We start from the raw sequence: 12,414 nt of genomic DNA, 5'->3' as shown, positions 1-12,414 counted from the left end.
ACACCGACATGGAACCCCGACCCTGAGACCCCGACCCCGACCCCGACACGGCACCCCGACAGCGGGGAGGTGCTGCCGAAATTTTGCGTCGGATCCGGAGCATAGCATGGGAAAATGAACCCAATCTACACATACGCGGGTGGGATTAGGACCTACCATTACCTATTAGAGTGTAGGTTGCATGCCAATGAACCCTATGAGCCCATCATTGATTATAGTGATGATTATGATTATGCATTTATTGATGATACTGATCGAGATTATTAGTAGTGTCAGGTATTCAATTTTTTTATGTTGTGCTTGATGATGATACACTTAAGTGATATACATATTATTATTCATGTCAGTACTTTTTTTTTATGTTGTGCTAATTTCGTTTATTCTTTGTCATGGCAGGTGTTGAAAGATGGTGGGCGCTGATCGGGAGCGCGCCGAGGCCCCTTCTTCGTCGGCGCGTGGTGCGAGGTCTTCCATTCCACACGCACCTCTCCGCCGAGCGTTGTTGGACAGTATGGCGACACCGCCGGGCCCTTCTTCATCGACCGCGGTGCCCAGCAGGGGACGAAGTAAGAAGAAGAGAGGAGGTGGAGCACGTGGTCGCAGGAGAGGAGGTAGGGTGACTCTTACGGCGCCTTCCTCGCCGCCGCCCCCAGCTGTTTCACCCGAGCACGTGACTGCTAGGGTGGACTCGTCTGAGGAGGAGGATACACGGACTCTGATCCACGAGCCTCCGGTCCACGGGTCTTCGGCCCACGAGCCTCGGGTCGACGGGCCCTCGGCCCACGAGACCCCGGAGGAGCACACGTCTGGATGGGGTACTTGGTCGGGATCAGCCTGAGGAGCCGAGTGGCCATGCTGATGATGGGGGGGAGCCGAGTGGCCATGCTGATGATGGCGGGGAGACGACTGATTTTGAGGAGGAGGGGGGCAACGTCTACCAGCATGGTGCTACACGGCTCCCGTCCGTGCCGGCAACCTGTGATCAGAGGTGCTTGATTTTCCCTGATGGGGAGAGGTAAGTGCATTTGATCTTTTTGTACCTTCCGCATTCACGTTTCTTCAAATAACTAATGCGTTGGCCTTGTCATGCTGCAGGGGTTGGGACCACCATGAAAGTGTCCGCCGGCCCAACTCCGTCCTCGGAGTTCTGATTCGGCAAAACTTTCCGGGGTTTTTCACGTTGCCTAGTGAGGGTCGGCTTCCAGAGGTTGGATTGAGTTGGGAGCACTACTTGGCTGCCCCGGCCCCGCTGGGTGAGATTGTCGATGGTGTCTTGTGCAAGACGAGGGCAGACGTGGTGATCAGAAAATTATGGGTAATTTCTCCTTTACACAATTAAAAATCTTCAACTAGCTAGCTATTAATTGTACTAATCAATATTGTCTCATTTGATTGCAGACATTCTACATGTGTGAGGAGAGATACGAGGAGGAGGCGACAGATGTTATCCACAAGGTGTGCAAGCGCCTACTTCAGAACTTACGGCATGAGGCTCGGGTGCAGGCTGTTCGAGACTACTACGCCGGGCGTGGTATCAAGAAGCCCAAACAGGAGTGCCGCGATAAGTTATTGAGTAAGGAGCAGTACATGAAGGTAATTCTTAAGGCCTTGTACTTACTTCCTTCATTTAGTAATTCATAGCCGTAGCGCTGAAGTTTCTATTTGCTAACTTAGGCCCCTCTGAGATGGTGTGCGGATCGGATGGATCGTTGGGAGGTGTTGGTCAATGCGTGGTGCTCAAAAGAATGGCGGGCCACCCACAACGAGGCCAAGGACAAACGTGCCCAAATGGAAGGTGTGCCACACCACCAAGGCAGCTCCAACTTATTTCAGTACGGGCGGAACTGGGTATGTGGTTTGCTTCATGATTCATGCAATTCATTCATCATGCTAGCTTTAGCCCTTTAATTACTAATTTACTTTGTTTCTCTCTTTCAGGCACGCTACAATAAGGCAGATAAGGTGCCAGAGGTGTACGACCTGTATGCCATGGCCCACACTGGCCCTTACAAGAAAGTCAAGGCATTCTCTGCGTCTGACCTCGATGATCCAAAGAACTTCACCAACATCTCCGCCCACGACAAGCTCGTCCAATATAGAGATAAGGGGAAGGCGAGGAAAGGGGAGGACTTTAACCCGAGCCAGGGTCCCATTGATACAGAGTTGCTGATGATATCTGGTGGCGGGAGGTCCCATGGCTCCATAGCCATGGGAGATGGACTTATCCGTTGTCCTAGCACTCTCCCGGAGATCAAGGCGCGCCAGTCGAGCTCCGCTCCTGAGATAAGGCCTCGTGAACGGCCAGTCCAACTCGCCTTCAAGTTAGTTATACGTACTCAGCTATCTTTCTCCATCACATTGTGTGCTCTTCCATCAATGATTACAAATGGTCATGTGAGTGATGTTGCAGGCTGCTATACAGAGTGAGAGAGATAGAACGGAGAAACTTCTGGCGGAGGCGGCGGAGAGGCAGCGGGAGTTGGAGCAGAGGACGACAAAGATGTTGGAGGAGGAGAGGGCACGTAATGACGTGCAGGCAAGGGCCATGTACGAGCTCCTTGTAGTAAGTTTCTTCTGCAGATTACTTGCTAGTCTTAACATTTGAGTCTCATTACTAACTAGTATGACTCTGTTGTGAAAACCAAATGTGCAGTCTGTGTGCGAGAAGTCCGGTCAGACCGCTCCGCCGATGCCAGTGATTGCTCCTGGGAGCACGGTGAGTTTAATTTGAATGGACATTACTTGCTAGTCTTAACATTTGAGTGTCATAATGCTAACGAGACATTGGAAATGATCTTTGGTGCAGCTTAACTCCAGAAACGCATCGCACGATCCTTCTCCAGCTACCGGCACGAGCCAGCCCGCTCCTACACCTCCCTGATCACGGTAAGTTTCTCTAGACTTAGACTTAGCTTTATTTCCTCTAATATGCTTACCATAATGACCTAGAGTTAGCTTATTTTCCTTCAAAATGACTTAATAAGCTTACTTATGTCAAAAATTGCATAATTAGCTTACTTAGCTCATAAACGATCCATTTTACCTAAGTTAGCTCTAAAATGACTCATTTTACCTTCATTAGCTTACAAATGATCCACTTTATCCAATTTAGCTATAAAATGACCCATTTCACCTAAGTTAGCTCAAAAACGTGGCATTTCACCTTAGTTAGCTCATAAACGACCCATTTCAAATAAGTTAGCTCCAAAATGATCCATTTCACCTAGGTTAGCTCATAAATGATGCATTTGACTTAGGTTAGCTCAGAAACGACCCATTTCACCTAGGTTAGCTCATAAACGACCCATTTCACCTACGTTAGCTCATAAACGACCCATTTCACCTACGTTAGCTCATAAACGACCTATTTCACCTAGGTTAGCTCATAAACGACCCATTTCATCTAGGTTAGCTCATAAACAACCCATTTCACCTAGGTTAGCTCATAAACGACCCATTTCACCTAGGTTAGCTCATAAACGACCCATTTCACCTAGGTTAGCTCATAAACGACTCATTTCACCTAACTTAGCTCATAAACGACCCATTTCACCTAACTTAGCTCATAAACGATCCATTTCAACTAATTTAGCTCATAAATGATCATGTTCACCTAAATTAGCTAATAAATAGCATATACTTCTTCTTCTAGTCTTCTTCTTCTTCTTCTATTCTTTTTCTAACTTTCTTATTTGTCATTTTGCAGGTTTTATTCACTTCACGGAAGCCAGCATCCTATGATGGATTGCTTGTTTTTTCCTTTGATACACTTCTTGTATTCTGCTCGCTTGCTATGATGAAACTAGATTGCTATGATGAAACTTTGCATATTGTAATATGTATGGATTGATGGGACTATGTGCAACCTACTATGTATATATGGATGGATATATATGTGCTGGATATTTATTATGTTGGATATATATGTGCTGGATATTTATGTGATGGATATATATGTGCTGTGATATATTTGCTGTGATAATTGTTGGATATAAGAAAAATAGAATAAAAAAGAGGCAGTACAGGCTCTTTGCCGTCCGCGGCAGACGGCAAAGACCCCTTTGCCGTCGGTGGCAGACGGCAAAGGGGACACGTGGCAGCCACCTGTGCTTCCTCAGAGATGAGCCATTTGGCAAATTTGCCTACCCTGGCGGACGACAAAGTTAAGCTAATGGCAAAGAGGCGGACAACAAAGAGGCGTTCAAATTTGCCGGCAGCTGGCTGACGGCAAAGGACGCCGTTAGCCGCCTAATGGACTAACACTGGCGGACGTCCAGTATTTTGCTGTCACTCCTCTTTGCCGTCCGACGCTGTAGGCAAAGCACTCTTTGCCATCCGCCATAAAAAGCAGACGACAAAGGGCCTGTTTGCCGACCCTGTCTTTGTCGTCACTGTTTGTCATCCGCCGCTGATGGCAAAGCATTTTGCCGTCCGATGTCCCTGGCTTTGCCGTCCGCTGTGGCAGATGGCAAAGTAGCAGATTCCTGTAGTGCTTGACTGCCTTCTATATCATTTGGAGGACAAAATAAGATAGAAAAATCGTGATGAACCACCAATCCCTGTTAAAAGTAACTATCATTCCCCTGTGATATATGGATATATCAATCAAGAGAGAGGGGGGGTTATCCCAGGAAACACTTTGCAAACATAAGCTTTTAAGCTCGTAGTCAACTTACTGTCAACATGTAAGGTTGCCTCATTTCTGAAAAACACAAATCCACCCTAAATTTTCACATGAATAAAATGTAGATTTTCTCTTCTATCAAGATATTACATGTCTGGTATCTTCTTGTAGGAACTGCTACCATCATTGGCTTGTTCTCACAAAGAATTCAATCCATAGTATGCCAAGAAGCTATGAAAAAATTGTAATTTCTTCAAAGAATATAATACATTGCAGAAATAAAATACTCTGCCAGAGAGTTGGCAGGCAATGTAGTAGGGACAAGAAGAGCAAGAACTAACTTTGAGAGGAGATGGGCAGACTCTTGCGTCGTGCCATGGCTGACCCCTACGCTTACGCCATGCCTCCTGTATCCATCCTCATTCCTCTGTGCTGTGATAGAAATTCAGAATGGCAAATAAAAGTATTCTTAGATTGCAGCCTTAATTTCTTATCTTATAGTAGATGCACATTTGATTCTATTCTTAGATTGCAGCCTTAATTTTCTTATCCTTTAGTAGACGCACATTTGATTCTGAAGGAAGAAGATGGGAAATATGCATATAGCAAGAAATAGTAAAAAGATGTTCTTTCAAACTTGCATGGCTATTTGTTTTTTCTGTAAACATGCCAATCTACTGTCATCTCATTGTCCTTAATTTCTTACCTTTTCATAGATGCAAATTTGATTTTGAGCAAGTAGAGAAGCAATATACGACAGCATGCATCAAGAAAGAGTAGAAGAATGTTCTTTTCAGCATATATATATACGACTATAATTTTTTCATGTAAATACACTGATGTACTACCATCTCATTACAAATTATGTATCGTGCGAAGGAAAAATAATTTTACTTTTCAGCATATATATACGATCACACGGTAGTCACACATATAAGCAGCACCACAAAAACAAAAACACAAACACGACACCTGGAAAAATCAGGAACAGTGGAATTAACACGACAATAAGCAGTAAACAAATAGGGTAGAAAAGTGCAGTGCTTAGAAAAGAATGACAAGGACAAACCTTGACCAAAGGAACAGAGAAGGAGCAACCTTAGTGATTCTAAAGCCTGCAAAATAAAAGGAAAGGAAGGTTAGCCAAACCAGGCAGTCTGTTCAATACCTAACACACAACAAATCAAAGACAACCTAGCTTTACATGGCAGAAATTTCAAGTAAGAGAAAAAATATATAATATGATATCTAACTGTGCGAATACATTAGGAAATACCACTTCCAAAATAGAGCGCACCATTCCCCAAAACTCGAGGACTCAATATTCAGAAACTACACATCATGATAGTCAGTTGTTCAACAGCAGCAAGCTAAATAACAACTAGGTTGTGTATTATCTCATCACACAAAGAATGTAAATCATCACTCCATAAGATAAGGATTTACTATTTATTCTTCTTCTGCCCCCAACGCATGAAAATGCAGCTCCATTTGGAATCTGCTCTCCAGTCAAGTATTTTCTTAAGCAAATAGGCACATAGCAAAAAACCAAAGCAGACTCCCGCCTCCATATATGCTTCACAGATAGTTGTTTACCAATTATAGTTCTGCTTGAAACATCAAGCATAATTGGCAATTGATTCATTTCTAAAATAGAAGTGCACCAAAAAATAACTATTTGAAATTACAAATAGGGATAGGCCAATAGATGACCTCTTAATTCCATAGGAATCGCAAAATCCCAAAAAGGGTACAATTATCATTTTATAAATGTTCGCACCTTAGCCTCGTACAAAATGTTTTCTAGTAGTGATGATATATGTTATACAACTTTGAAATAATAACATTTGATTCACCTCTTTTTGAATTTCGTTGTGTTGAAATCAAATATGAACTGTGTTGATTCATTTTTATGAATTAATATGGAAAGACATACACGGGTTAGAGGAAACGGGAGATTATTTATGAATCATTAAATTGTTGCGAGAATTAGTATTCATGCAAATATTGGTCGTGATTTTTTTCTCTGTATATTGACTGCTCATCTCTTCTTCTAGGACGATGGCAATTGATATAATTCATTGTGATATTTAGCTGTGAAGAGCAGCAAGCAGCAATTAATTCTCGTGGTAGTTTTCGTGTTTTTTATAGAGGAGAAACATGGCAAAGGACAGCCGAGTAGAGGAGGGGCCAAGGGAGGACCCCTAAATAGGGGGAAAGATGCTAGATCAATCTGGCATCCTTAGTGAGAAGGGGAAGATGGAGGAGGATCTCGTAATCTAGTTGGCCAGAAAAATATGTAGTGCACACATTTACCAACATATATGTGGGAAAGACACGTGCCTAAAAGAGGCAGATTCAAAAGTGGCAACTTGTACGACATAATAAGCAGTAAACACATAAACAAAGCACGCATTTAAGCACACTTATTCACACCTTGCCTGATTCAGTGCTATACCAATTATCATGAAAGCATTCAAACTGACACGATGACCCTATGCACTGCATCTATCATTAAGTAGAGGAGAAGATCATAAAGAAACAAAATAAAGGCATTCACCTGCATCATATCCCACCTTGTATTGATATGAATATGAAAGCCTCCAATAATTAAAGAATTCATAGTTGAGGGCATCTGGTATTAAGTTCGCTAGTTCTTGTGTGTCCCCATATCCATCACCATCTATACACATTGAAGGTTCCTCTCGTAGTCATCATGGTAAAGGGATTGAGAAAGCATTGGAATAAATTTCTCATGTAGTAAGACGTTGAACCTTAGCAAAGCAGCAGTAATCAACGACTCAAACAAGCACCAGATCATCTTGACAACTTTACCTGAAGCCACACCTTGCAACAAAGAGAATACAAACATTAAAAACAGGAGAAGAAGTTATGAAGAAAACCTCACAAGGCTGCCAATAATGCACTCCTAATATGATCATTCCGTTACTATCATCTTATATATGAAAATGAGATATTATGACACAGTGGCAGGAGCAAGTGATAGTGGATCAAGCCTCCGAGTTCAGGCACTTACATTGCAATAATTTGGCTTCCTCCTTTTAATTGTGATTAAACATACTTAAGGGAGTGTCTGTCCTAAAACCAATGAACAAGCCTAAACATGAATGGTTCCAGTAGACTTGATAACCCATTCAAGCTTAAGTGACCTTGAAGCGCTGCTCTCTGGAGACATGATCGCGACACCAAGAACTCGCACGAGGCATGGAGGAGCACGTCACCACAACGCCCTCACACCAATGCCTCTAACCTGCATATGAGGCTTTTCTGATTAGGAACTACATGGTAAAGAAACAACATTTATATGTTCTAACTGAGTCTCAGAAGTGATCAAATTGGACCATATTCAAAATCCATAAATAACCAAACTGGAACATGTCCAAAAACTATAGCTCTAATAAAAGGATTCCTTTAACCACAATAGCCAAGAAAGTAAACAAATTCTGATGGATTAACTTGGTGACTTAGACAAACATGAGATCTGGAAACAATACACTTGAATAAAGTGGTCATTCTGACAATGTCCATGGAACTGAAACCACCATGAGTACCATTGTTGAAATTATGACAAATCTCATTATTATACAATGAAAGACTCCAATAATGAAAGAATTCCTGGTTAGGGTTGCATGAATGGTGCAGAAAGACAAAAAGGAAGCCTCTACTCGATCACACTTAATATTTTTGATCATCCATAGGAAGTGCGAGAAGAACATGTAACAGGTGTCAGCAAAAGAAATACAGAAACATACCCCAAGTACACGCTTACAATCTCAGTTGCCAGCCTTTGGCGGCCTCTGCTGCTTTCGGGTATGAAAATTAGTAACATTTTAAAGGCATATCAGATCAAAATCTGGCAATAAATATATTCTCAGTTTAGAGAACCTAGAGAAAGTGTAGATAAAATAAATGTTTACCAATCTGGAGAGCTGCATGCACAAACAGAGGTCCAAGGAAGCTACCACCAACTCCAATTGAGACCACATTTGTCAATGGTTTCCCAGTTGCTCCAACCTGCATTTCAGGAAGTAGCGGTGATTAAATCTTAATTATTTCTGCTACATTTGACAAGTTAAGAAATTTGTGTTTCAAAATCTACCCATGAGCCACAACTAAAAGTTTCTAAAAACTGCTTGCTTTTATCCTTAACGTCCCAAACTTCAGGGACCAGTCACTGTCTATGACTGCATCTCTTGGAGCCCTTAGACAGCTTAAAATACAAAAGCCGTCAGGACTAATAATTGTTTTGCATAATTATTCTTCGGGATGATCTGTCAAGCGTAATAAAATAATTACATACAAACTTTAGATAAGCACCCAAGGATACATGGGATCGAAGACATATATACAGAAAACAAGTAGATGTCGAATAGACACGCATTTCATCAAGTAGCACACATGCATTTCATCAAACATTATATAGGCAAGCACAAGAGGAGTGGACTAACCTCAATGCGAAGAACAGAAAGACCCAAGGCTCGACGCAGCCGACAATAGGAGTCGTACCAAACTGCGCATGAATGAAACGAAGGCAAACATGCGAAATTAGTACAATGAATCCAAAGCAAAGGCGAATAACATGCGAACCACAGAAGGACGAACCTCAACCAGTGCAACCATCGAGCAGAGGAGGCCCATTGGAACAGAGCATGGGGCAGCCTCATCTCAGCCACCAAGCGGCACCGCGAGCATGTCGCCTGGCGCGGCTGCTGTTCCCCTCCTCCTATCCCCCAAAACTCCTTCCCGATACTACTTCTCTTTCTCCATTCCCCTCATCCTCCAAGCAACGGGCGGTGGCCGCCGGTGGCCGACAGCGACGACGGGCTAAGCAGCTCCCAGCCGCCGTTCCCCAGGTCACCCGCATCCCCTACCCCAATTCGCCGGCCTCCCCTTCCTTCCCAAGGTCGCCGGCGTCCCATTCCTTCCATAGGTCGCCGCCGGCCTCGCCTCAGGCCGCTTCACTCGCCCCAGGTCGCCCGCATCCCCTTCCCCAAATAGTCGGCATCATCATCACCTTTCTCCTTCCCCTCGATCCCCACGAGCGGCTACACCCCTCTCCCCCCTTCCGCCCGTGTGCTCGGCCAAGGACACCGTCGTCGCCCTCGGCTGCTCCTCCATCACCTCGGAGAACAGGACAGTGCAGGTCTCTTCCTCCTTTTCCTTCCGTCGGATCTAAGGCGTGCGGCCGCGGAGGCGAGCCTCTCCGGTGGCGGCGGCAAAGGGTGAGCACATGGATCGAGGAGGTGGTGGCGGTTGTAGTAGGTCGATGGAGATTGGATCGAGAAAGGGAAACTGAAGGCACCCAGGGCTCGAGAGATATTTTTCCACTCCATCTCCTCTCTCCATCCCGCAGACAAAGGTGAGGCACGCATGCCGCGCACAAGATGCATCGGTCAGCCAGGGGCCCACGCGCACATGCGCCAGCCAACACGGCGCAGTCCTCGCAACTAACCACCGCGAAGCACCACCATGCAGCCGACAAGCGGACCACGAACAGGACCGGCCCACCTGTCATCGCAATAGGAAAGACCCGGGTGCATATGCCGGTACACATGCACCAGCCAAGCGTGGGAGGAGCGTCCTGCGACACGTTTGACCCGCAGCTGCTCCCCATAACGCATGACGCGGGAAGCGTGGGAGGAGCGCCCTGCGACACGTTTGACCCGAGAAAATCACCATGGGACGGGCAGCCAGTTCAACTGACGAGCGGGACCTGAAGCAACACCGGCCCAATTGTCATCGGGCCAGCACAACCGCGGTGGAAAAACAAGGTATATATATGCGTCGTCCAATCGTCCATAGTGAGCCCACGACGCGCGCACGTGGCTCGGCAGGAGAGGCTACACACGCACCCCAAAACTGGCTACCCAGCCAATCAGAGTCTGCCCGAGCCCACAAGTCATTGCCCATTCAAAACTGACCGCACGGTGAAAAGGCAAGCCTTATTTCCACCAATGATCCAATGGCATGCGGCGAAGAAAGGACAACGTTGACGGCTAACGAAGGTTCGCATCACGGAGCGCCCCGCGAGCGAGTTGGCTAACTTCTGTTTTGTTTTAAATTAGGAAAAAATGTGTTTTTCAAAATTGTATTAGAGGCCCAAATAAATGTTCACTTTGTCCGCTATATTTTTAGAGGACGGGGAAATTTATTTCAGGATTTTTGGAGTCTATTTAGTATTTCTTTTCTTCGTTTTTCTACGCGTCGGAATTTAGAAAAAATATAAAAAAACCGACCTAACCGGGCCGTGTCCGCTTGGGACACTAGCCCGGCCGACCCTTTAAAGGCCGAAGGCCCGAGCCGCCAGCGCCCCGCCCCCGAAACCCTAGCGCCGCCCGAACCGCCCCGCCGCTGCCGGTTCCACGCTGCCGCCACCGCCTTGCAGCGCCGCCGCCGCCCCGTTCCGCCGCCCCGCCACCGGATCCCCTCGCTGCCCTATGTTTTTTTAGTTAGATCGGTTTTATCTTTTTCTCGGTTTTGTTATTTATCAGACATTCGTCCGTACGTTCGTTTTAACAAACGGTTCACCCGTTAGCCGCAGATAGCGACGTTCGTTCGTTAGCCTGTTCGTTAGTTTTTCTTTTTCCATGGGTTTTCCGTGATTATTTTCGATCGTGATTTCTGCCCCGATCTTCGTTTTAGTTTATCGTTTCGCTCATTTATCGGAACCAGGCGATTCAAGCGCCTAAATCTTTTTCTCGAAGCCCTTTTTCTGTTTAATGAACTTGAACAAGATTTTGGTACTGTAAAAATAGACTTTAGTCCAAATTAGTAAACGAATCTTGGTTCTTTCGCAGTTTGAGTTTCGTTGTATCGTTTGATTTGATTCTTTTTGCAAATCGGAGTTCTTAAGTTGAACTTTCTGGTTAGATCTCTTATTTTAGTTTTACCTGTGCTTCTAGTTGAGTGCTTATTGTATGCTTTGTTTGTTTGTGATAGAGTACCCGGAGTGCGAAGTGTGCTACTACGAGTCTCTAGGTTTCACGGATCATCAGCAAGCAAGTAACACTTTGATCATACGTCTTTACTACCCAGTTTTATTGCATTAGATCAATCCTCGAACATTGCATGAATAGGATCTATTTAACATGTGGGTTTTGGGAAGTAAAAGACGAGGTAGAACCTATTGCCCTGTTTATTATCAAACCTTTGGGGGTTACTTCTACGTTGCTTATGTTACTATGCTATGCTCATAGACGTGGTTTGGTTTGAGTGATTCATGACAGATGTGAGTATTGTTAATTAATGGTTAACTTAAGGTGGCTACTTTAATACACATTTGGGTGGATTGCTTGAGGGACCCTGGAGTACCAAGTGGTTGTCAGGGCACCTGGAGAATCTAGTGTTATCCTAGGATATCCCGGAGTAACCATGTGATCATCCTACGGTCCGCCACCCAGGCTCAAAGGGATCATAAGATTATTCATGGTAGAAACTTCCGTGTGCAGCCACAAGCTATTATGAGCTCTAGCATAGTTGAGTATGTTGCATGACCTCTTTCAGTGGTGAGCTAGCAGATGTTGGGGAAAGTAGGTGTAACTGTCCACCCAGAGTAAAGAGTTATTGTTTCAGAAAGACTATGTCTTCATTCTCCGACCATGGATGTATTCGAGTCTTGTGGGGAAAAGTATGCAAACCACTACAGAGTGTACAAACTAATCATGGTTAGCCGTGTCCCCGGTTATGGACGTTTTGAGTATCTAGTTCCTGGATTATCATGTTGATCTCATCACTCTAATATAATTTGATTGGGTTTTAGTGATGATGCT

General features: G+C 44.7%; 1 long non-coding RNA gene across 11 annotated transcripts; it reads right to left on the bottom strand.

Moving 5' to 3' along the window:
* Window positions 1-4,672: 4,672 nt before the first annotated feature.
* LOC123044924 (uncharacterized) lies at window positions 4,673-9,984 on the bottom strand. Of its 11 annotated transcripts, none has more exons than XR_006420765.1 (9): window positions 9,248-9,984; window positions 9,094-9,155; window positions 8,745-8,916; window positions 8,563-8,659; window positions 8,398-8,448; window positions 7,662-7,895; window positions 7,185-7,471; window positions 5,694-5,739; window positions 4,673-5,056 (listed from the first exon to the last, which is right to left on the bottom strand). It is a non-coding gene; the product is annotated as an uncharacterized lncRNA (long non-coding RNA). The 11 variants fall into 11 exon arrangements; XR_006420760.1 differs by having other exon boundaries at window positions 8,398-8,445; XR_006420762.1 differs by having other exon boundaries at window positions 7,185-7,459; window positions 8,398-8,445.
* Window positions 9,985-12,414: the final 2,430 nt, after the last annotated feature.

Source organism: Triticum aestivum, chromosome 2B, assembly GCF_018294505.1.
Source record: "Triticum aestivum cultivar Chinese Spring chromosome 2B, IWGSC CS RefSeq v2.1, whole genome shotgun sequence".
Taxonomy (NCBI): Eukaryota; Viridiplantae; Streptophyta; class Magnoliopsida; order Poales; family Poaceae; genus Triticum; species Triticum aestivum.
This window is presented reverse-complemented; position numbering and strand designations above follow the sequence as displayed.